This window comes from Cyprinodon tularosa, unplaced genomic scaffold (genome assembly GCF_016077235.1).
Source record: "Cyprinodon tularosa strain WSP-4 unplaced genomic scaffold, ASM1607723v1 ctg961, whole genome shotgun sequence".
Lineage (NCBI taxonomy): Eukaryota > Metazoa > Chordata > Actinopteri > Cyprinodontiformes > Cyprinodontidae > Cyprinodon > Cyprinodon tularosa.
The window spans coordinates 155,304-177,805 of NW_024039742.1; the positions used below are offsets into that span (position 1 = coordinate 155,304).

The 22,502-nt window shown below is 40.7% G+C and overlaps 2 pseudogenes; both read left to right on the plus strand.

Moving 5' to 3' along the window:
* The first annotated feature begins 673 nt into the window (after window positions 1-673).
* On the plus strand, window positions 674-3,264 carry LOC119776861 (annotated as a pseudogene).
* Window positions 3,265-14,637: 11,373 nt separating this feature from the next.
* Window positions 14,638-15,838, plus strand: LOC119776862 (annotated as a pseudogene).
* The last annotated feature ends 6,664 nt before the right edge of the window (window positions 15,839-22,502 follow it).

The window sequence follows — 22,502 nt, forward strand, 5'->3', positions numbered from 1 at the left end:
ATTTGTCTGAATCTCCACTTGTGTAACAGCTTTTCTGTTGAGGAGTGACAGCATAGGGAGAGTATATATGGCTGACTGAACAAAGGTAGGACAAACGAGCTGATAAGGAGCAGGTGTGAGTGGAGACAACGAGGAAGCCAAGGGGAAAGGAACACACACAAGAGGGCAATAGAGGACAAAAACAGAAACACCTGAGAACTAAAATAAATCTAGAAACACAAAGTAGGAAATAAACCAATGAAACACACCGATCAAAGTTAAACAGAAAGTAAGACAGTGACACTTTTCAAAAATCATGCTCTGTTTACACCACTTTGTTCCCTAAAAAGAGTCACTATAATGTAGGCTAATGTTAAGGTTAAATACTCAGGGTAGGTTGTTCTATTAGTTCTTATTTCTAGGATTTTTAAATGTCTATTTCAGATCAACGGATTTCACAAAGTCATGTAACAATCATACTGATATAAAATCAAATGTGGTTGTGCTCAAGTATGTATTTAATCATCAAAGTCTGTTTTTAAATCTGATCAAAAGCAGAAACCGCCACGATAAATATTTGACATCGCCGTTTAAAATTCAATAATAAGAAAAACGTTAGGATGTAAGAGGAGCAAACAAGAGATTCTCTATGGTTACTTTGTCTTCAACTTCAGCCCATTTTCCTCACTGCCAGCACCCAACCAATACCTCTGCCTGTCCAAACTTGAATTCACTCAAGGCTTAGCTCAGACGGAAACTGGAAGCACAGAGAGGTATCTGCAGGCTGCGGTGCTACAGGTGAGTTTTACCATCAAAGAACTAGAAACTGATCAATGATTAATGAAATGATTAGTGGAAGAAAAAACGATTATTCATGACAGACGTTTTACTTAATTTTTGTTACATATGGTGCTATAGCTTCACTGAGGCAGATTGAGGGTTTCCAGATGTTTTCTACGGGAAGAAAGCAATGCTGAAACTGAAAGTAAGCTCAAACTAGAGAACACTTGACTTTGCCGGAACATTGCTGTATGTTTTTGGGTGAACTGGATGAAATCCAGTCCCAGTTTGCAAAGTTTTCAAATTGCATGATATAAGCTATAACATTTGCGGGGGAAAAGCTTTAATGTTGCTTACATACACATCCTAAATCTTTACCTTATATATGACCTAATTTTGTTTTCATTATTTTCATGACAAAATCATGTTAGTGGTGAGTGTTAAAAAAGCAATCTTAATCAGTTCTAGAGCAGACAAATTCAGATGTGCTTCTAAATAATACAGCTGAAACCTTTTCTTGCTACCTTTAAACACAAAGACCACTTTTAAATCAACCCTACAGTGTAACTTCAACTGTTTCACTTACAGAGCAAATGTACACTTCAACAAAAACCTGGGAAATCTTAGAGAAAAAACTTACTCAATTTCCATGTAAACCTATTTAGACTTACAGGAATTTCCCCATTGTTGTTGTGTAATCAGGAAACCGTTACTGAGTTGCACATGGTCTTGAAGTTATGTAAAGTGAAGAAAAACGCCCCACAGCTTTCTGAAAACGTTGAAAACAACCCACCCACACACACACACACACACACACTTTAAACTATTTGTTTAAAGTATGCACTTTAAACAAATAGTTTAAAGTGCATACTTTAAACTATTTGCTCTGGAGCAGGAGTTCTCAAACTTCATGTTCAAAGGTACAAATCGGAAATTATAATATGTACAAAATAAAATAGAAAATAAATGTCTTTTTCAGTACTTTAATTCATACCTATTGTGTGAAAAGAAACTGAACCCCACTAGATGTCAGCTTTTCTGAACGAAACCAGATTATAGCCCAATACATATAGTCAGAACTGAAAAGTTCTTTTGTAAAGACTGTTCATAGTACACATGTTCCACTGGTTGATTTTTGAAAACACTGTGCTGTGTGTGTGTCTAGTCTCAATTTAATGCCAAATGTTTACTATGAGGGTCCAACTAATTTCCCTTTCTCCCATCAGAAAGAATTTCAAAGATGCACCAACTGAACCTGCTGAGATTGGCAGTTTTGCTCTGCTCCTCATCCTTGGTAGAAGGAGGGAAGGTCCTAGTGTTTCCTACAGATGGAAGCCACTGGGTCAACATGAATGTCATCATAGAAGAGCTTCACTCTAGAGGCCACGAAGTCACCGTTATTCAACCATCAGATACCTGGTACATTAAGCCTGACTCCCCTTATTACAAGTCCATAACAATCAACTGTTCTGTTGGTTTTGATAAAGAACATTTTGAGTTATATGTGAAAAGAACCCTGCACATGAGACACCATGGTGCTTTTCTCTGGACTCGGATAGTTCTAGAGTATGACCTTATGATACAAATGAATCAGTTGCATAAGCAACAGCTTAAAATGCTAGAGGCTATTTTTGAAGATAAGCAACTGATGCAGTATCTTATTGATGCTAAATATGACCTAGTTCTCACTGATCCTGCAGTTGGTGGTGGTGTTCTTCTGGGACACCGTTTAGGTCTTCCACTTGTCTTTAATGTCAGATGGACTATTCAGGGAGAAGGACATAACGCCATTGCACCTTCCCCTCTTTCCTATGTCCCAATACCAGGATCAGAGCTGACCGATAGAATGACATTCATGCAGAGGGTCAAAAATGATCAAATTATTATTTGATCTCATGTGTGCATGTTTGGTATTTTACAGAACCAAACTACAAACCCTTTGTCCATCAACATTTCGGCAAAGACATAAATTACATGGAGCTGTTTCAAGCAGCTGACATCTGGCTGATGAGAAATGACTTCACCTTCGAGTTTCCACGAGCAACAATGCCAAACATTGTGTATATGTCAGGGTTCCAGTGCAAACCCTCCAAACCTCTCCCCAAGGTGTTGGAGGATTTTGTTCAGAGTTCAGAAGAACATGGTGTCATAGTGATGACATTGGGAACATTGGTGGGACAGCTTCCTGAGGACCTCACTGAGGAAATTGCTGCAGCTTTTGCTGAGCTCCCTCAAAAGGTGATCTGGAGGCACAAAGGAAAGAAACCATCCACACTCGGCAACAATACCTTACTCTTGGACTGGTTACCCCAAAATGATCTCCTGGGTCACCCCAAAACTAAAGTATTTGTAGCTCATGGGGGCACTAATGGAATACAAGAGGCAATCTATCATGGAGTCCCTCTGGTTGGTTTGCCTCTCATGTTTGATCAGCAAGATAACTTCTTCAGAATGGCATCAAGAGGAGTGGCCAAAGTCCTTGACATTGCAAGACATTCCAAGTAAAAGATTTAGATATGAATTATCAATATATTCTTGCAAAAAGGTCTGGTGTTGCAGGGGTGAAAAGTGTTTGGAGCATGCTCTTGTTCTGATGCCAGTTTGTTTCAGCCTTTATCCAGTCTCATGTAGAAGGGCTAGTCATATCACAGGTTTGCATTTCAACAAGTGCAGGTAGCAAGGTAGAGTGAATACACTAACTTGAAGAGGGTAGGGGGGCTTGCAGGAAAACTAAAATTCCCTGGGACTTCTAGTTTTAAGGGTTGGAGCTAGTTTTCCAATTTCAATGTCAAGTTTTCTAAGCCATCACAAGGCTTTTGTTGGGCTACTCTATAAAGCCTTGAAATGAACAGTAATCCAGGCAAACACACTACATAAATAGCAGAGGAACGAGGTGGAAATGATCAGTGTTAATCAGCCACAGAACCAATTAGACAGGAGAGCAAGGGCCAAGGAAAAAAACAAACCATCAGTGCCAAGATCATGACAGCAATGCCCAGATGACCTGGCTCCTTTTGATTTAATGTGGTGTTTCACAGCATAAGCAGCAGCGAGTGAGCCCTTTACCAAAATGCCCTGTCATTCCGATACTAATACTCGAATAGTGGGGAAAAAGTTCAGCTGGATATTTTTCAAGATGCTCAAGAGCTCTTTTCTATTAAAAGGAATTATGCCAGAAAACAGCATTAACACAAAGACACAAATTAAAGCCTACCTAACACTGAGGTAGCTATACATATATATATATATATTACTTGATTCTAACCTATTGCTTATAATTTCAGTAACATACACAGCGATGATTCCTATATGTAGCCTTGTTATGATGATTATGTTTAATGGTTTATATGACATTTGTGGTTAGGGAAAATATTTGTGAAAAAAAAATATTTCTATTTGCATTTTTCTATTTGTGAATGGGAAAAATGCCTAACCAAATTCACACACAAATCACAGTTAAATTGGCGGGTTTTGGTTCTGGTAACAAATAAATCATACTACATATTTAAGCTGCAGAGAATATGTGATGCAGAGGGTCATATTAAACTGAGTCAGTTTCAATGTTTGGGTAAATATAAAGTGGGTGAGACTGAGTTTGCTTAAAATATTTACTCTAATATGCTCAGATTTATTGCATCTCCGTCTCAGGTATACAGATGTATGTGTTCATGTTTAACCTCCAGAAATATGAATATTTAAATGCCTAATAGATGCTTTTGCAATAGGCCAAACAAACTTTTGCTAAAGCAAAGTTGCCTGGCTTATTATGTGCAGATCCAACAAAGAAGATATTTTTGAAGACAAGCAACTGATTCAGTGCCTCATTGATGCCAATTAGGGCCTGGTTCATACTGATCCCGAAAGTGGTGGCCGTGTTCTTCTAGGTCACCATTTTGGTCTTCCACTTGTTTTTTTTGTTGTTGGTTTTTTTACATTTTTATTAGTTTTGCGTTTTCATGAACAGAAAAAATAGAAAACTGTACACTGTGCCGCCAGTCATCTTACATGTGTACGGGACAAGGAACAGAAATAAAAACAACAATGACATCAAAGGAAATATAAATACATAAATAAATAAAAGGAAGCCATTGTACAATGTCACATTCACGTTAAATCATGTCCTCAGTAATTGGCACATATTATGAGACATATTTAAAGCCTGACATCAATACAGTCATGTCTACAGAGGCGATTCTAGAGTCTGTGGGGGCCCCAAGCAAAAAATCCTAGGGGGCTCTACTGACCAGTGTTCATCACCATTATGTAAGGCTATAAATAATCTGACACCAAAGAAAAATGTATTAAATAAAACTTTTTTTTATTCCAAATGTTCTAAACATGAACAGCCTTGTTATTTTGGAAAATATAAAAGAATAAAAGTAAAGAATAAACTAATAAATGAAAATAAATGTATAATAAAATAAAAAAAACAGTAAATTACTTTAAAAACCCAATATAAACTTTGTACAAAATATAAAGTATAGTAAGTGTAGTGAAATTATTGGGGTCCTATACTGCTTCCAGAATTGCTGCTTACGGGCTTAGCTTGTGCAAATGCAGACACTGAGGCCCCGTCCACACGAAGTCAAACCCTGGCCTAAACGCACTAATTTTTCACCAAACCAGCCTCTCATCCATACGAAGCCGGCGTTTCGGGGGTCTGTAAACAATCTTTTTCGGGGGTCTGTAAACGATGCAGACACTGAGGCCCCGTCCACACGAAGTCAAACCCTGGCCTAAACGCACTAATTTTTCACCAAACCAGCCTCTCATCCATACGAAGCCGGCGTTTCGGGGGTCTGTAAACGATCTTTTTTTTATTAAGCCTTCAGAGTGGGAAGATTTTGAAACGCCGTTTTCGCGTTTCCATCTTTAAGCTCTAACCGCATTTTTTTTTTTTACACGCATGTGTCATAGCGTCGCCTCTAAACACGCATGCGCGACACAGTATCACAACAACAATGGCGCCGTACTGTGTTGAATGGTTGCTGCTCATGCTACTCACCCTGCTGTCGGGCTTACAACAGAATCTTCTTCTTCTGGAATATCTCCAGGAAGAACAGAGCAATATCGACGACATAGTTCATCACCTGAATTTGACTGAACCACGAAAATGGACCCGCAGGGCAACCATGTATAAATATTAGTGCGCATGCCCAACATTTCGTCGCTTATTTTTGCTTTGGCACCACAGCGCCACTTACAGGCCTGGCATACATTTTGCAGCGTTTTCATGCATTCGTGTGGACGCTCACATTTATTTTACGTCTCCGTCTTTACGACAAACGTTCCAGAAAATATTAGCGTTTCGTGTTCGTTTTGACTTCGTGTGGATGGGGCCTAAGTCCTCCAGATCCAAAGACCTTCGCACGCTATACTCTATAGAAATAAGCGCCAGTCCTGAAAGTCTCTCTTGAGACATGGAAAATGAATCATTTTTCTTCAGCTTAGTTACATAATTGCTTTCCAATTTACTGAACGATAGGCCTACAACGTCACCCATTCGCTAGGCTACGTTCATTTTCATTAGGGGAAGTCATCCACCTGGGCTGGGCTGGATTTTGACTGGGCAAAGCCAATGTCAATCAACATTCCATGCAATCAGAATTTTTAAATGCAGTTGTGCATCTCCTCAGTCACTATAGCGTTGCCACTTCATGCTCGCCTGTTGCTGTTTATCTACCGGGTGTACAGTAGCTGGCTCTCGGGGGCCCCCCAGTGGCTCGGGGCTCCAAGCAGTTGCTTGGTTTGCCTGTTGACAAGGTGCGCCTCTGCATGTCTAGCTGGGTGATCGAAGAAAGAGAAAGGATTTATACTAGTATAAAAGGAGGATATTAATTAGTTAAGGCCTGGTGAGGCCTTCCTCTTTCTAGGATTCTGACCTCTCATCACAAGTTGAGTCAGCTCTTTAGGTACATAGCTTAGCACAGGAGACCACATATCAATGAAATGTTTCTCATTACCCTTAAGAACTGCACTAGTCCTTTCATGTGGGAGGACCCTAAATATCTCTCTATACCATTGTGTGATATTTGTTGTTTTATCCTTAATCCAATTGATTAAAATGCATTTTCTAGCTAAAAGCAATAATTTATCACAAAGTTGGAGTGCGATTGTTTCAAAGTGACTGAAGGGAGGCCAAGAAGAAACAGACCTGGGTCACAGCTGATTTTTACATGAAACACGTCACTCAGCTCTTTAGAAATTGCACCCCATAATCTTTAAATCAGTCTACATTGCAAGAAGTAATGATAATATGTTCCAATCTCTTTTCCACATTTATTGCATAAGGGAGAGAGCTGGCGATCCATCCTATTTAATGTAAGAGGTGTTATATGTAAACGATGTAGTATTTTATACTGTGTCTCTCTGAGTTTATTGCATATAAAGGTTGAATTAACCACATTAATGGCTTCTTGCCAGTCATCCTCGATGTATAATGTGTCAAGGTCTCCTTCCCATTTTCGTGCAATGTCCCCGGCACCACCTGGGGTAAGAGAGTAGAGCGCTGCATAGAAAGCAAACTTAAGATGCCTGGGGTTTTCCCGGTTGACAAGGAATTTCTCAATCTCATTGAACATGACCAAGCCAGAATGAGAGAGCCTAATAGACCCAATGAAATGGCGAACTTGGAGAAAACCATAAAAGTGATCTTTACGCGATCTTTTACCAAATTTTGACTGCAATTGTTGAACTGTCATGAGTACATTCTCTGTAAACAGATCACCGATCACTCTGACTCCCATGTCATGCCACAGGTCAAAGATGTTTGGCTCAACAATCCTTGTTTCTTGTAATAGGTGTCAGGAGCGAGGAGCAAAGCCCACCCCCCGAGTGGTTCCAAATTCTCTGCCACACCTTAACTGTGTTATAAATAATTGGGTTATGTTTAAAATCTCTTGATAGTCTTTTCCTATCTCCAGTTGTGAGGCTCCACAAGGAGGCAGGCTGAGAGGCCCATGAGTCAAGGCAGGGGTTTGAGTCGAGATGACCATGTAACCACTCCCACAGATAACGAGCATGGCAAACCCAATTGTACTAATAGATGTTTGGCAAAGCCAAGCCACCTCTGTTCACAGGGAACTGTAAAGCTGCGATTTTCTGTCTTGGTTTCTTGCCATGCCAGATTAATCTGGAAAATGCTCTCTCTATGTCCGCAGTAATATTTTTGGATAGCCAAAGGGGTAACATTTGGAGGGGATATAAAAGTCGTGGGAAAATGTTCATTTTAATTAAGCTTATACGCCCCATAAGTGAAAAGGGGAGGTCAAACCACCTTTCTAAGTCCCTCTTTATTTTCCTAAGTGTTGGAGAGAAGTTAAGCCTCCACAGCTCTGTCAAGTTACGGGACATATTTTAAATCCAAGGTAAGTGAGGCCATGTTGGGAGCATCTCAGGGAACACCCAGTGAACCGCCTACAATGCTATTTTGTGAACTTTACTGCCAATCATCACGCCATGTATATTTTGTTGTGATCTAATAACCACTGCTAGGGGCTCCAGTGCAAGAGCAAAAATTAGCGGGGATAGAGGGCAACCCTGCCGAGTTTCCCTTTGTATTGTAAAAGGTGGAGATAGAACACTATTAGTGATAACACAGGCAGACGGGGAACTGTAAAGTATCTTGATCCATTTCAAAAAGTCGCCTCCTATCCAAAATCTCTCCAAGACATGAAATAAGTACTTCCACTCAATCCTATCAAATGCCTTTTCAGAATCTAAAGATACTGCAAAGGCTCTACAGTTCGTTTGGGTTGAGTACTGTATTATGTTAAGTAATCTTCTCATATTTGTGAGGGAGAAACGATTTTGTATGAATCCAGTCTGATCTGGGTTTATTAAGAAAGTCAGAAGCTTCTCCAACCGCATTGCAAGCAATTTAGAGAGCAGCTTACTATCTAACCCGATAAGGCTAATTGGTCTATATGAGCCACTGATATCTGATGGTTTATGTTTTTTGAGGTTGATATTCGCCAAGTTAAGTGTTGGCGGCAACTCTCCACACCAAAACGAGTGTATTCTACCACCTGTCTTTAAGAAAGATCAGTAATAAACACCTGAACCAGCATCCTTTACAGAGGTGTCAAGTAAAAAAGTACAAATTCTTTGTACTGTACTTAAGTACACTTTCTGGGTCCGATCCTGACGTTTGAAAAAAAGAGGCAGAATAAAGCATTAGCCTCGCTGCATGCAGTTAGCCAAGCCTTGTTGCTAAATAATTATATAAACCTGTAAATCAGCCGAACTTTATAAGAGACAACTGTGACTTCAGTGCTGTGGCGGGTGGTGGCATGCAAATGAAGTTGCTTTTTGCTCTCTGTGTTCTAGAGCTACAGCCCAGGATGGTTATTTTTTTGCACTGAAGAGGAGCTACTGCACATTAACAACTTTTAATGAGAGAATATGGACAAAGCTTTTTGCGACCCGGGGGAGAAATACATCACCAATCTGAACGACAAATAAAACAGCTTTACTCCCCAATAAAGATAATATATTTAATATTTATCTTGCACATCTAAAAAAAATCTATATTAATATATATTGAAATATATAATTTTATAATTAAATTTTTATTGTTTTTTTTCTGTCTTAATCAAAGTCATTGGGTGAGTGGGGCGGCACCCTTGCACCTTTTATTGTACAGCCACCACTGATAGGAACCTTTTTTGACTATTAACTTATAACCTAACCAAAGCTTGGAAATCTCTGGGATGCTGGCCAGTCTGGTAATAACTGGTCTCTGTGGGTGACATTAGCTGCAGGTACAAGGATGTCTGTTGTGTACTTAGGGTCACATCAGCCAGAGCTGCAGGGTGTGAATAAGTGAGACAGCTTCCTTCTGAAAAGCAGCTGGCAGGAAGACGGATCTGAAGTGCCCGTCTTTCCGTTACAAAAACACATCAGTTTTTGATTAATTTTGCGACCAAAATAATAAAAAAAATATAATAAAAAAATTATAAAAAAAAACATTTTTTTTCCACAGTTGAATATCAATTTTTACAATCAAATATCTGTTTTTCTTTTTATATTTGACTATAATTTAGCCCCCTGACTCTGTCATCAAGGTATCAAAATACATCAAAGGATTTTCATTTTAATTGACATGCTTTATAGAAGCAAATAAATGTCATTACTATGAAAGAACATATTTGTGCAGAAGAAATATTTTTACCATTTTTTTCTTCATAACATCTAGAAAACAAATCCTTACAATGTGAACTGTATAAATGTTAGGACAGGGTAGCAGACTTTCACTGTTAATATCTGCAGTTTACTTTATGTTTACCTGATTTTGGAATAGTTCAAATTACTAAAAGAGGAGCGATCTGGTGATCTAGTTGAATTGTAAAGTGCCTTGAGATGACATGTGTTGTGAATTGGTGCTATATAAATAAACTGAATTGAAATAATACTGAAATTAATTGAATTGAGAATAGTCAGAGATTTTACTCAAGTAGGAGTAATGACGCTTTACAAGAATATTACTCAAGTTAAAGTAAGAAGTATGGCACAGTAAACCTACTCCTAAAAGTGCATCTTTTTCAAATTGTTACTAAATTAAATGTAACAGAGTAAATGTCACGGTCTGGGTTTTGTTTTCTTTTGAGTATTCAGTGTCACTTTGATCCATGTTTTTCTAAGTCTTTGCTTTCTTTCCTTCTCTCCATTTATGTCAGGTAATTGAATGTATGTCTCCGTTGTTCTGCAGTTTCTGGTGTAAGTTTGTGCATTGTCTTACTTCTAAGTTTATGCATTGTCTTATATTGGATTAAACTCTTTAATTCTGTGACGTCAACACGCATTGCTGGTTTTCTTTGTGGCCACACGCAGCTCGCCGGGAGGGCCGGGGATCCAAAAGGAAGAGAGACAGCCAACTTTTTCCAAGTTAACTATTTTAGAATATTTTCTTCCTTAACAACAGTATATATATATATATATATATATATATATATATATATATATATATATATATACACTATATTGCCAAAAGTATTTGCTCACCTGCCTTGACTCACATATGAGCTTAAGTGACATCCCGTTCCTAATCCATAGGGTTCAATATGACGTCGGTCCACCCTTTGCAGCTAGAACAGCTTCAACTCTTCTGGGAAGGCTGTCCACAAGGTTTAGGAGTGTGTTTATGGGAATTTTTGACCATTCTTCCAGAAGCGCATTTGTGAGGTTGCACACTGATGTTGGACGAGAAGGCCTGGCTCTCAGTCTCCGCTCTAATTCATCCCAAAGGTGTTCTATCGGGTTGAGGTCAGGACTCTGTGCAGGCCAGTCAAGTTCATCCACACCAGACTCTGTCATCCATGTCTTTATGGACCTTGCTTTGTGCACTGGTGCACAGTCATGTTGGAAGAGGAAGGGGCCAGCTCCAAACTGTTCCCACAAAGTTGGGAGCATGGAATTGTCCAAAATGTCTTGGGATGCTGAAGCATTCAGAGTTCCTTTCACTGGAACTAAGGGGCCAAGCCCAGCTCCTGAAAAACAACCCCACACCATAATCCCCCCTCCACCAAACTTTACACTTGGCACAATGCAGTCAGACAAGTACCGTTCTCCTGGCAACCGCCAAACCCAGACCCGTCCATCAGATTGCCAGATGGAGAAGCGCGATTCGTCACTCCAGAGAACGCGTCTCCACTGCTCTAGAGTCCAGTGGCGGCGTGCTTTACACCACCGCATCCGACGCTTTGCATTGCACTTGGTGATGTATGGCTTGGATGCAGCTGCTCGACCATGGAAACCCATTCCATGAAGCTCTCTGCGCACTGTTCTTGAGCTAATCTGAAGGCCACATGAAGTTTGGAGGTCTGTAGTGATTGACTCTGCAGAAAGTTGGCGACCTCTTCGCACTATGCGCGTCAGCATCCGCTGACCCCGCTCCGTCAGTTTACGTGGCCTACCACTTCGTGGCTGAGTTGCTGTCGTTCCCAAACACTTCCATTTTCTTATAATACAGCTGACAGTTGACTGTGGAATATTTAGGAGCGAGGAAATTTCACGACTGGATTTGTTGCACAGGTGGCATCCTATCACAGTTCCACGCTGGAATTCACTGAGCTCCTGAGAGCGACCCATTCTTTCACAAATGTTTGTAAAAACAGTCTGCATGCCTAGGTGCTTGAATTTATACACCTGTGGCCATGGAAGTGATTGGAACACCTGATTCCAATAATTTGGATGGGTGAGCAAATACTTTTGGCAATATAGTGTATATATATATATATACACAGAAGCTATATACACACAGTAGACTGTGGGTTAATGTAACGCAGAAATCCTGAATGGGGGAGAGAAACATTGTCCAGTGTCACGGGCGGCTCTTGGCCTTGTTGATAAGGCCACTAGCAGATGGGGAAAAAACTGTTTTTGTGATGGGAGGTTCTGGTCCTGATGGACCGCAGCCTCCTGCCAGAGGGAAGTGACTCAAATAAATAAATGTTTTTGCAAAAGGCCAAACAAACTTTTGCTAAAGCATAGTTTGCTTGGCCTATTATGTGCAGATCCAACAAAGAAGATATTTTTGAAGACAAGCAACTGATTCAGTGCCTCATTGATGACAAATAGGACCTGGTTCATATTGATCCTGAAAGTGGTAGTGGTGTTCTTATGGGTCACCATTTTGGTCTTCCACTTGCCTTTAAGAAAGATCAGTAATAAACACCTGAACCAGCATTATTTACAGAGGTGTCAAGTAACAAAGTACAAATTCTTTGTAACTGTACTTAAGTACACTTTCTGGGTCTGATCCTGATGTTTGAAAAAAGAGGCAGAACACAGCATTAGCCTTGCTGCATGCAGTTAGCCAAGCCTTGTTGCTAAATAATTATATAAACCTGTAAATCAGCCGAACTTTATAACAGACGAATGTGACGTCAGTGCTGTGACGGGTGGTGGCATGCAAATAAAGTTGCTTTCCGCTGTCTGTGTCCTAGAGCTACAACCAAGGATGGTCCTATGTTTTTGCACTGAAGAGGAGCTACTGCGCATTAACAATTTTTAACCAGAGGCTATGGGCAAAGATTTTTGGGACCTGGGGTAGAAATACGTCACCAATGTGAATGATCATCAAAACTGTTGGGATCTGGAGGCTTGTCTACCTTTCTCCACCAGAGGGAGCCTGAGATCTTCCTCCTGAGGGCATGAGCTGACTTCTGCACACCTGTTTCCCATATGCTCATTTGGAGGCTTTCTTAAGGAGGAGGAGGCTGACACTTCCCTGTCAGAGTGTTTGCCAGTAATGGTACCAGCAAACCTGCGCCAGCTAACTCTGATCTGTTTCTCTGAATTTTTTGAGACCTTGTCTGACCCTGTGTTCTTCTGCCTCTCAGATCCTGACTATCTGGTAATCAGTCAAATCCTGGAGAGAACTATCGCTGCCTGGAACCTGCCTGTCTGCCCTCCGCCTCAGCCTCCGTCTCTGCCTCTGCCCTCAGCCCTCAGCCTGCCGAGTGTTTTTGCATGTGGGTTAGACGATTAGACCCCAACATGACAGAAACAGCTTTACTCCCCAATAAAGATAATATATTTAATATTTATCTTGCACGTCTATATATATATATATATATATATATATATATATATATATATATATATATATATATATATATATATATATATATATATATATATATATATATATATATATATTAATATATATTGAAATGTTTAATTTTATAATTTAATTTTTTTTTTCTGTCTTAATCAAAGTCATTAGGTGAGTGGGGCGGCACCCTTGCACCTTCTATTGTACAGCCACCACTGATAGGAACCCTTTTTGATTATTAACTTATAACCTAGCCAAAGCTTGGAAATCTCTGGGCTGCTGGCCAGTCTGGTAATAACTGGTCTCTGTGGGTGACATTAGCTGCAGGTAGTATGATGTCTGTTGTGTGCTTAGGGTCACATCAGCCAGAGCTGTAGGGTATGAATAAGTGAGACAGCTTCCTTCTGAAAAGCAGGTGGCAGGAAGAGGGATCTGAAGTGCCCTTCTTTCCATTACAAAAAAAACATCAGTGCAAGTTTTTGACTAATTTTGCGGCCAAAATAATAAAAAAATGTAATAAAAAATAATGAAAAATATATATTTTCCACAGTCGAATATCAATATCTTTTTTTTAATATGTGACTATAATTTAGCCCCCTGCTGACACTGGCTGTGTTGCTCTGTTCATCATCCCCTGTAAGTGGAGGAAAAGTTTTGGTGTTCCCTGTGGATGGAAGCCACTGGGTCAACATGAATATCATCATTAAAGAGCTTTATATCAGAGGCCATGAAGCCTTTAGACTCTTGGCATATTAAACCAGATTCCTCTCACTTCAAGACAATCTCCGTTAACTCATCAACTGGTTTCAGTGAGCAAAACTTTGGGTCATTTAGGACAAGATTACTGAAGATGCGGCGCGAAGGAACTTCATTTTGGTCTTTCATTTCATTAGTTCCCAACATATTGACACAATGGTATTTCATGCATGAGCAGGTTCTACAGATGGCAGAATACATTTTTGAAGATAAAGCAATCATGCAGAAATTGTCTGATGCCAAATTTGATCTGGTTCTTACTGATCCTGCATTTGGTGGCGGTGTCTTTCTGGGTCACAGATTGGGTCTTCCACTTGTCTTTAATGTCAGATGGGCAATTCAGAGTGAAGGGCATAACGTAATTGCCCCCTCCCCACTCTCATATATTCCCATACCAGGATCAGAGTTGACTGATAAAATGACATTTAAACAGAGGGTCAAGAACTTTCTCATATATGTCATAACATGTATTCAATTTTGGTACATTATAGAACCAAACTACAAACCGTTTGCTCATCGTCACTTTGGCAAAGACGTACATTATATGGAGTTGTTTCAAGCACCTGACGTCTACAGTAGCTGATGACAAACAACTTCACCTTCAAGTTTCCACGACCAACAATGCCAAACATCTTCTATATGTCAGGGTTCCAGTGCAAACCCTCCAAACCTCTCCCTAAAGAACTGGAGGATTTTGTTCAGAGTTCAGGAGAACATGGTGTCATAGTGATGACATTGGGAACATTGGTGGAACACTAATGGAATGCTGAAGGACTGTTGAGGGGAGCTTCTGTGCTGCAAATGTTTGGCTCTAATCAAAAGACAGAAAATTGTGGCACAAATCTGTTCTTTTTCTTTTTTGATGAATTGATCAGGTCATAATTTTTAAAACAGATATAAGTGCTCAGATTTGCCCCATATCCAATTTATTCAAAGTAACATTTGGTCTCACCCATACACGGTCCTAAATGTAGTTCTTCCTGGGAACATTGGTGGAACAGATTCCTGAGGACCTCACTGAGGACATTGCTGCAGCTTTTGCTGAGCTCCCTCAAAAGGTGATCTGGAGGCACAAAGGAAAGAAAACATCCACACTTGGAAACAATACCTTACTCTTGGACTGGTTACCCCAAAATGATCTCCTGGGTCACCCCAAAACTAAAGTGCTTGTGGCTCATGGGGGCACTAATGGAATGCAAGAGGCAATCTATGATGGAGTCCCTTTGGTTGGCTTGCCTCTGCTGTTTGATCAGCAAGATAACTTCTTCAGAATGGCATCAAGAGGAGTGGCCAAAGTCCTGGACTATGAAACAGTGAATAAAGACATCTTTCTGGAGGGCCTGAAGGAGGTTCTTTATGAACCTTCCTACAGAGAAAAGATGAAGGAGCTGTCCAGTCTTCAGAGAGATCAGCCAATGAAACCTCTGTACCGAGCCATTTTCTGGATCGAGTTTGTTATGAGGCATAAAGGAGCAGCCCATCTGAGGACAGAGTCCTACAAGATGTCCATGATCCAGTATTTCTCCATTTCTATTTCTACTTACCATTGCTTTGATACTCCGTATTGTTTTTATTTCTCTTATCAAGTTTCTCTGGAGGAGTCTTCTTTATAGAAGAAAAGCTAAAGAGGAATGATGAACATGCTTCCAGGTTGCAGCAAATGCATTTGATTATTTCAAACACTGCAGCTTGTATACTGTGATTTCAAATGAAGGACAGTATTTCACAGAAGCAAAGACAAAGAATAATGAAAAATGAATGAATGAATGAAAAAATGGAAATATGTATTTAGTTTATTGAACTTACCTCAGTTAAATCTATATTTCATTTTAAATTGTCCATTCAGAACAATCAGATACAAAGTTTACTAATATTATTATAGAAAATTAGATATGCTAATTTGTGAAATGTTTACTCAGCAGCATCAACAGCAGTAGCAGCTTTATTGTTTAGAGTTTGCTTAACATTTATAGAATATGAAGGAGAAATACATGAAGGTTTGTTTTAGTGATATGTTAGAAACGTTTTTCAAGAAAATGTACCGGTAAATGCTATTTTTTTTTTTTTTTTACCAGCAACTGAGCTTTAATCTATAGAAACTGCATCAGAAAAGGGAGCCTGATATTTTTCTCGTTCCTATGAGAAGCAAAATGTCTCTGAATCACTGAAGGATAAGTCTAATTTAATAAAATTCTTGAATTAAATTTCATCCCAGCATTTGTCATTAAAGCGGATGTTTTATTTCTGAATATTAAACCCGTTTGGAGGCAAACCCTCCAATGACATAGCACTGTAACAAAACTATAAGTATTTGGATTTAAGGACGAATGAACTGATCAATATCCAGAGAAAGGTGGATTGTTAGAGCTGGATCTAGAACTGGAATCTTAATTAAAATGCTTAATTACTGACACATACTGACAACCAGTGTTGTGCCTGAACGCGTTCATTGAACGAAAGTTCATGAACTCGTTCATATTTTGGGCGAACGTGAACTGAACGTACTGCATTACTGCCTGATGAACGTTATTGTGAACTCATTCATTCTGGTGTCCGTGAACGACACGCTCTCTCAGTTCAACTCCGTTTAATAGGTTGCCAGATTTCTATAGAGTCCTCCAGGCGAAACCCCGGCTAAATCACACCGTAAACAGGCCTTAATATGTAGCGGGAAAAACACCCAATCTGGCAACAGCAGCTACCAGCGTCGTAGCCTACAGCCGCGTGCGTCATCAAAACAAAATGCAGCGTTGAAGCTGCAGCAGCATGGAGGCGACCGTTGAGGCGAAAAAGCAGCAGTATGATCACTTAAAACAGGTTTATGACCAAGTGGTCGGTGAGGATGATGGCAACAAGTTTGGCCGCCGGCTTTCAGTAAAAAAATCAGCACTTCAGTAACCTTAAATTCCTCCCTCAGCCTGGTCCCTCAGTTTGTGTTAGTAAAATCTTCTTGAGCGGAGGTCTTCAACAGGGTATCCGCGACCCCTAGGGGGTCTACGGAGGTACTGCATGAGGGTCTGCATGGTTAGTTGATATTTTTATATTCCCCCCCTGCAATTTTTTTTCCCACTAATTGAAATGTCTTTAAATAATCATTAACATGAAATCAACACACTGTAGTAAACAGATAAATGGAGGCAGAAGATGTCTTTCAGTCATCAATGCTCACATTCAGCGACACACAGGAGCTCTTTCAAGCTGGGCACCGTTTCCTTCACAACAACCAGGAATCAGAATCAGAAAAACTTTAATAATCCCAGGGAGAAATTAATTTCTTTACATTACTCCACCTGTAATAGAGTGACTATAGGACACAATTTCATACAATATATATAGTTAGGGGGTCCCCGCTCCATCTCGCCATCAGTTTGGGGGTCCTTGGTCTGGAAAACATAGAAGACCCCTGTTCTTGAGGGTTTTACTATCCATGTAACTTGTTTGTTAAACCTGCCTGGTATAATTTTCCAGGATTCCAGTATTCCTTTTTAGTATGTATTGAAATGGAATTTCAAATGGAAAAAATTATTAAAATAAAAAAAAACATTTGCACCTGCAAATGGAATTTCAATTCCAAATTTGTACCTTAAAGACTACTTTCCTATTTTTCTTTTAATAATTACTCATAAAAAAGACCATTCAAGCAGCACATTTTTCCTGATGTTTTTGAGAATATACTGTAGGGGTGAAAGCTGCAGCTGCTACTAGTGTGAAGTGAATGGACAGCAACAAAGCGTTAAAGCAACAATGGGGGAAATGCTGTCCCCTCAATGCTAATGTAAACCCTGGTTGGATAAGGATTCAAAACTGGATATGAAGATGAAATCTGACGCACAGTTTCAGTGTTACAACTGATAAAATAATTGCTGTCTGTGGTTCTACAGTAGGCTATGGTGTAATTGAGCAATATATGAAAAAAAAAGAACTACCGGTATGAACTAGTTCATTTTTTGGAATTATGAACTATGAACTGAACTAGTTCATTTTAAAATGTGTGAACTGAACTTTGAACTAGTTTACGTAGAAAAAGAACTTTCCCAACACTGCTGACAACAGAGCAGCTTAGTTTGGCATTAATCAAGCTATTTTTAAATTCACTGCATTTTAGTCTGTCACAACCAAATCTATTTTGAAATAGTTGCAAAATACAGAAAAAAAACACTTTTCAGCATAAGTTAGAACTAACTACTTAAAACCATACTTAGGGCAGGAGTGTAGAGGTTTAATCTTGGTGAGACTGCAAGGAAAGTGCTATTTCTTACGCTGATATTCTCCGAACCAAAGTTACAGTTTCCACTGTGAATGTCCATGTAATTGAAATAAATCCACTCCACAACGTCTTGAAGATGAAAACTGAAGTTTAGTGTTCTTCTTAAAGCTTACAAAACGTACATGAATTAACAAAAATATCCTATGATGAAAATAAAAGGTTTAAAGTCTTTCATAAAGTTGAAGAGCAACAGGTAAGAAGACTGTTCGCTTCCACGGTTCCATGCAATCTAAAAATAAACATGCGAGAGGCTGAGGAAGCCGGCTCGTCCATCCTTAAAGCGACAGTACACATTTTTTTTAATCCAAAATCCAAGTAACCTTATAAACATGAATTCTTATTCTTTTAACTTTGTACATAAAACATTTATCATTTTAATCATGAAATATATCCATCTATCAAATTAGAAATTCAAATTAAATTATTATCTATCTTTTTAAGCATTTTCTATTTATTTAAACTAAAAGTCCACTTTGGCCGCTACATACCCGGCCCCTAATTGCTTTCTATCCTAGAAACAATTACACAAACAAAAAAAAGAAGTAATACTCAACAGTCCTTTTCAGCCTGCTTCTTGAAGCAGGCAGAGTTTGGTGATCGGCCGCTCAAGTTCGTTCGTCTTCGTCTTGACTCGAACCTTGCGGACGATTCCATGCTCATCCACCACGATCTTCACAATTCTGCCCATCAACCATGATCCTCGGGGGGCTGATTCATCGACGATCAAGACTACATCTCCTTGGCTGAAGTTACGCGTTGGATGGTTCCATTTCTGTGTTTTCTGGAGTTGAGGCAGGTATTCTCTGGTCCAGCGTTTCCAGAACAGATCGCTCATGTACTGGACTTGCCTCCATCTCTTGCGTGCATAAGCATCATCCTTGTCGAAGACTCCCGGTGGTAGATTGGGGTTAGTCTTGAGCAAGAGTAAGTGTTGTGGGGTAAGAGCTTCTAGATCATTGATGTCATTGGATGGCGTAGTGATAGGCCTACTGTTCAAAATGGCTTCACATTCTCAGAAGAATGTTTGAAGACTTTTCTCGTCCAAGCTTTGTTCTCTCAAGGTAGCATACATGATCTTCCTGATTGAACGAATCATCCTTTCCCAAACTCCTCCATGGTGGGATCCGGATGGTGGATTGAACATCCACTTGATGTCACGTTGAAGCAGGTTGTTCTCTATCTGTGCAGCATTCCACTCCTTTATTGCCTTCTTCAGCTCATGGTCAGCTCCGACAAAATTGGTCCCGTTGTCGGATCTCATTTCTTTCACCTGACCCCTTCTTGCGATGAAGCGACGTAGAGCTTGAATAAAGGAGTTGGTCTCCAATGATTTTGCCATTCCGATGTGGACCGCACGACATGCAAGGCAGATGAATATCACCCCGTATCTTTTGACAGACACTCTTCCCCGCTTGACGATAAATGGCCCAAACAGATCCACACCAGTTCTGGTAAAGGGTGGTTCGTTAGGTAGAACTCGGTTTCTTGGTAAGTCTGCCATCATTTGTGTGCCTGATGCACCATGTTGTCTTCGACAGGTAGTACACCGAGACAGCATTCGTCGGATTGACGAGGGAGCATTGATGATCCAATACCTTTGGCGCATGTGAGACAGGACGTGATTACGTCCACTGTGCCCTAGGCACTCATGTGCATCCTGGAGAATCAAGTCTGCCACATGATGGTTCTTGGGGATGATCATTGGATGCTTGGCTTCGGCTGGCATGGATGCGCGGCTGAGCCTCCCTCCAACGCGAAGGATTCCCTCCTCAAGCTGTGGATTGAGTTTGAAGATTCGACTACTCTTCCTGATGGAGTCCTTCCTTTGGAGTGCAGATATCTCCTCTTGGAAGCTATTGTTTTGGCAATGACCAATGATGTCGATCTCCGCTTTTTGTAAGTCATCCACGGTAAGGTAAGTATGTTTGAGACTCCTTTTGTAGCTCAGCATCTCCTTGTTCAACTGTTGTTCATCACTGCACAATCCTTTCAACTCCTTTCTCTTCCTAGACAGATTCAACAGGGTGTGCTTGAGTCGTGTGAACCACGCTACAGCCTTCTTGAGCCGTATCCATGAAGAGAAGTAGTGGATTAATTGCTGCATTGCATCAGTGCTTTCTACTGTGGTAGCATTAACCAGTATACTTTTCTTCACCTCAGGATCCTCAGCCATGAGCTCTTCTTGGTGTTCGGGGTTAACTGGCCACTCCCCTTCTGGTTTACATAGGAAGCCAGGACCAGCAATCCAGACGTTGTTCTTCATGAAGGCGCTCACAGCTTGACCCCTTGATGCGCAATCGGCAGGATTCAACTTAGTGTTGACATAGCTCCATTGATGCACGTTTGATGCTTGCAGAATTATGGTGATCCTGTTTGCAACAAAGGTCTTAAACCTGATGTTTTCATTGGCTAAGTACTTGAGTACTGCAGTACTGTCCGTCCAAAACTTGGATTCTGTCAGTGGCAACTGAAGCTCCTTCTTCAGCATAACATCCACTTTCACAGCTAAGGCAGCCGCCGTCAGCTCCAACCGCGGGATGGTAGTTGGTTTCAGAGGGGCGACCCTCGCCTTCCCCAGGACGAATGAACAGTGTACTTGGTTACTGCTATTCTTCTGGACTAAGTATGTGACAGTACCGTAACCAGTTTCACATGCGTCACAAAAGTGATGCAATTGAGCCTGCACAGCTTTGCCAGATTCAGGTGGCTTGAAGCATCGTATTACTCCAAAGTCAGTGAGCTGTTTGAGTTCTTCAGTCCACTTGGTCCATTGTTGTGCGAGGTGTTCTGGCACGGTGTCATCCCAGCCTGTTCTTTGTCTACACAATTCTTGCAGGATGTTTCTTGCAGGTAGTATGACTGGCGACAACATTCCGAGCGGATCGTATACTGAGCTCATTGTTGACAGGATTCCTCTCCTGGTGAGAGGCTTCTGCTCGATATTGACTTGAAACTTGAATTGATCTGACCGGATGCACCACTGTACTCCCAAGGCTCGCTTGATGGTGAGTGAGTCCTGGTCGAGATCGAGATCTTTGACTTCCGTTGCTCGGTCTTCAAGCGGAATGGTTAACAGAACATTTCGACTGTTAGTCGTCCATTTTGTGAGTCTAAAGCCTCATGTTTGACAGATGGCTGTCAAATCATGCAGTAACTTGATGGCTTCCTTTTCTGAGTTGACAGATTTTAAACAATCGTCGACGTAAAAATTGTTCAACACTGTCTCCACAGCTGTTGCATCGAATGTACTCCTGTTGTCCTCGGCACACCATCTTAGCGCATAGCTCACGCAGCTTGGTGAGGAGGTGGCTCCGAACAAGTGTACCTCCATTCTATATTCCTGCAGCTCCTCCGATATGTCCCCATCAGGCCACCATAAAAACCTGAGAAGGTCTGCGTCTTCAGGTGGGACCCTGACCTGGTGGAACATGGACTCTACATCGGCCATGAGTGCGATTGGCTCCTGACGAAATCGCGTTAAGACACCAACCAGGCTGCTGGTCATGTCAGGGCCTTGCAGTAGCTGCTCATTGAGTGTGGTTCCTTGATATGAAGCGCCGCAGTCGAATACCACTCGAAGTTTGTGCTTCTTGGGGTGGTAGACGGCATGATGCGGAATAAACCACACCTTTCCATCACTCCTTTTCAGTTCTTCATCTGGGACTTTGACTGCGTATCCCTTGCTGATCACTTGGTTCATGAAGCTGACATATTCCTCTCGGAATGTCTGACTTTTCTGAAGCTTCTTTTTCATGTTGAGCGCTCGTTGCTCTATCATTGCTCTATTGTTAGGCATTTTCACGCCTTTGTTCTTCAATGGCAAACCGATAGAGTAATGACCATTGATCAGCTTTGTGGATGTGGTAACTCTGTCCATAAACAGTTGATCTTCCTTCGACATCTCAAGCCGCTCTCCTCGAGCATTCTCGGAAAAATCATACTTGAATTGTTGCGTCCACAATTCTTCAAGTCGAGCCACCGATATCCGGTTCATTTGGATCTGTGGGTGTCCCTCCTTTGACCAGCTCCTGATGCTTTCACGCAACAGCCCGTTCACGGTCCACCCCAAAACTGTACGAACCGCATAAGGACCATCTTTCACGCTGCGGATTACCTCTTCTGGCTCCAAAGCCTTTGCGACATCAGTCCCAATCAGAAGATCGA